This window comes from Mercenaria mercenaria, chromosome 1 (assembly GCF_021730395.1).
Source record: "Mercenaria mercenaria strain notata chromosome 1, MADL_Memer_1, whole genome shotgun sequence".
Taxonomy (NCBI): domain Eukaryota; kingdom Metazoa; phylum Mollusca; class Bivalvia; order Venerida; family Veneridae; genus Mercenaria; species Mercenaria mercenaria.
This window is the reverse complement of record NC_069361.1, coordinates 92853832-92857607: the sequence shown is the minus strand read 5'-3', so window position 1 is coordinate 92857607 and position 3776 is coordinate 92853832.

Here is a 3776-nt window from a genome sequence, read left to right as displayed (position 1 = left end):
TTGCTAAATAAACCCATGGAAAAACATGAATATATTTGAAATTTGGTCTATGCATGTAGAAATTGCCAGTCTGAAACAAAATACTTAAATATAGCTCTATTTAAAGGTTTTTGTGATACTGACATTGGAGGTGGTCATTCGTGATTTGGCCTCACATATACTTGTATCATTGGTAACATATGTTTGAAGTTTAAAAATCAATGCTTAAAAATCAGTCCATGCATGTAGAATCACAGCCTGGACAAGACACTACGGGCAGTCGGACGGACGAAAGGAACTAAGCAACTTTTAGACCCTAAACCAAAAGGACAATGAGAAGAAGAGACACGACGTGGCATATGACATGTCTACAAGACATACGTTGTTCTTTTTTTGTTTTACTTTTATACAGCTGTATTCTCGATAGCCGACAGCTGACTTCAACGATTGCCTATTGCAAATACAGCGGCCGTTTTCGTCATTTTTTTCTCACCATGCCTATTTAACGGCTAATATATTTTTTTTAGAAAGAACGTAGAACCCGGAAACTTCACACAGGTGTTCCGAAAGGACACATCCGTTAAACCAGATGATAAAAGTTTTCACATGTTGTTCATAAACAAAACAATTTGTGCAAAACTTTGGATTTTTGCTCGATTTTTTGAACTGAAGAAATTGTTAGCGAATATCTAAAAACATAAATATCGTTTTAGACCAAGTAATTGTAAATGTAAGCCATGTTCATTCCTTGACAAAACTGTCAAGTTGATTTGCAAGAATTGACTTCGTTTCAATAAAAATAAATGAAAAACTTTACCTACCGATTTACAGCTGGGTTATATTTCCAGCGGAGTTTTTTGTCCAGCGGGCGTCAGGATAGTCGGTTATCCAGTGAGATTTTAAGTGAAAAAATTCCGACCAGTTTTACATATCTTAAAAATTGATCTAAACATGACCTTACTGTAAAGTTTTAACATTCAATTCTAAGCAGGTCTTGATAACTGAAAGTTAATACGGGCATACTCTTCCGCTTGAGTGGAGAATGCTTCTTGAATCAGGACATTTTATTTTATAAAGAAAAATATTGACAATGATATAATTGCAAAAAATACAAACTACACAAATTTCCTCCAAGTTAATTAATAGTCTGCTAACGAAAATTGTGACGATTTTCTGTACAATTAACCTGGAACATAAGTAACGAAGTTTTAGTATTGAAAATTACCCAGTTAAAATATCGTGATACATTCCCAGGGTGTCTGAAATAAGACTGACAGTTTAAACATATTTAAAGGCAGTTTTTGGGTAGTGATAGTTGGTGGGAAACTGGTTAAAATATATTTCTTGGTTTCTGAAAAAAAACTAATTTTGCTGAATGTCGTTAATTCATATCGAACTAACAGTTGACATTTTTATGCCTTTAAATATTATTAGATATTTTGCTCTGTACAAGGTTTCATTAATCATATACATGTATTGACATCAACAAGTATATGACAACTTCTTCACATGAATCAGGTGCGGAGAACCAAAACGACTTTAAACTATATATGGCCAGTTTTTCAACTATTAAGTAAAGACTTAAGTTCCGACTTAAGCCGTGTCGGATATATTTACAACGCTTAAGTCAGCACGTGAATAACGGGGCTCGACAAAAGTTAAACATTCGATTGGATTTTTCTACTTTGAGCGGTGTCAGCAGTGGCTTATCTTTCTATTGTTATTTTAAACATAGGGGAATAGGTGGTTTAAGAAAAGATGGAGGCGGAATATTTAGACATGGATTTAAATTTTCAGCATGAAGTTAAAGCAGAAATGTTGAGAAGGGAGGGACTGATACGGGACTGAGCAATACGACGATTTGGACTTTTGGATAGATTTCGTTTCAGTAAAGCTAGTATTAGAGATGTTTTACTTTATAAAAAAAACTTAAACCAACGGCGACGCCGACGCCGACGCTGACACTGGGGCGGGTGCAAAAGCTCTATTTTTATTAGAAAAGTCGAGCTAAAAATGTAACAGATTCAACTCTTCAATTTTAACTTTACTAAACTCGCTACGTTTGTACACGTTTTAAAATATACGTGCAAGCATAAATATATAAGTGCATGTTATTAATCATAATTACATGTAACGCAAAAATATGTAGTTCAACATATATATATGGATACGCACGTCTACTTCTGTACATATATACGCCTCCTTTCAATGACATGTGGATTTTGAAATTCAGTGCAGTTTGAGCACCTATACTATTAATTTAAATTTACAAATGCATTCCTAATTACAAGTGCATATTGAACATGTTTTGTACATGGAAGGTGGAACATTTAGGAATATTGAAAACAATTAGACAGTGAGCAAACATAGGAATGCTTGTAGTCTTACCTTGAATTAAAGTCACCTTTTTCCCAGCAAATATTTTTTTTTCATTCATTAGACGCGCGCTATAGTGCTTTTATGTTTTAATGTGTCTTTGTATTTTTCTATTATTTATATGAGAGTAGTAAATCACCAAAGTAACACGTTTTATATATGTAAAAATACAGCGAAACGTTTCGATGACTGTATCTACATGTTCATAGTGTGTGACCAAGGCTTAGCTAATACATCGCAAATATACCCGCCGAGTATTAGTAAAAATCCGTTAGAAAACAAGGTTGAGCGATGGCTTAACTAATACTAGTTTAAGCCTTTCTTAGTGCTAGAGTTGAAAAACTGGCCAATAATGTTTATTTAAATCGTTGCCATGTCAATCAAAACAGAGGCCTCTAACTACAAATCTCTTAATTAGTTGAACTCATTAGTTTCATTTTCAAGAAAACTGAAGATTTTTATATCTTCTCGATTGTGTCCGCGCAGTTTTTATCACATTTCGTTGTGTCTTCTTTGCGTGTGCCAAATCAGGGTATATTATGATTCCTATTTCTTGCGATAATGTAATGATAAATCGATATCAATGCTTTTTTATACGGCAATGTATATTTACTATAATTGTCAAATCAAAAAGCTAAATAAACTTTTTTTTTAAAATAATTATGAAAAAAAAGAAAACATACAATACCATTCGCCTCAAATTCTGACTAATTGATGATCTCAGAGAGAGACTATTTCCCAAATGTGCACGGCTTTTTCATGCAAAACAAAATGTAATGTCCTAATTGCTGACAAATATATTTACAGGTTCGTAGCAAGTTGTGCATTTTGTTATATTAATAGTATCAAATAAATTGTGACACAAATTGTCTTGTTCTTTCTTCTAACTATTTGTTTTTATCATACATACATGTTACAAACGTTTTTCAAATCCGAAACCAATCTGGACAATGTAAAACAAAGAAGCATGTTGGTAAGTCAGTTCTCATTCTCGGAATAGGTCTGCATTGTGTTTATAGACCTGTGACGAGCTTTGAAAACCTTTGAAAATGCTCGCTCGGTTCACAAATCCCTCACAGGTCTATAAACACAATACAGACCTATTCCTCGAACAATAACTATAACTTAACACTGTTTTACACTGATTTTCCTGGTTTTCATAGTTAACAGAATATGACACAGAGTATATCAACTTTCGAACTTCATCATAAGATCAGCAAACATGAAGCTCAATTATGATTAATAATCAGAAAATCTCAACTTCTTTTTATGATTTATCGCCTTAACGCATACAATATTAAACTTCAAAAGAAAACATCTTTTTAATTGATTAATCAGTGGAGCAGTCATGAATGATTAGATTCAATAAAATAATGCATGAAACCCGAAAAGTCAAGTTCATTATTTTTCTCCAATCCTCA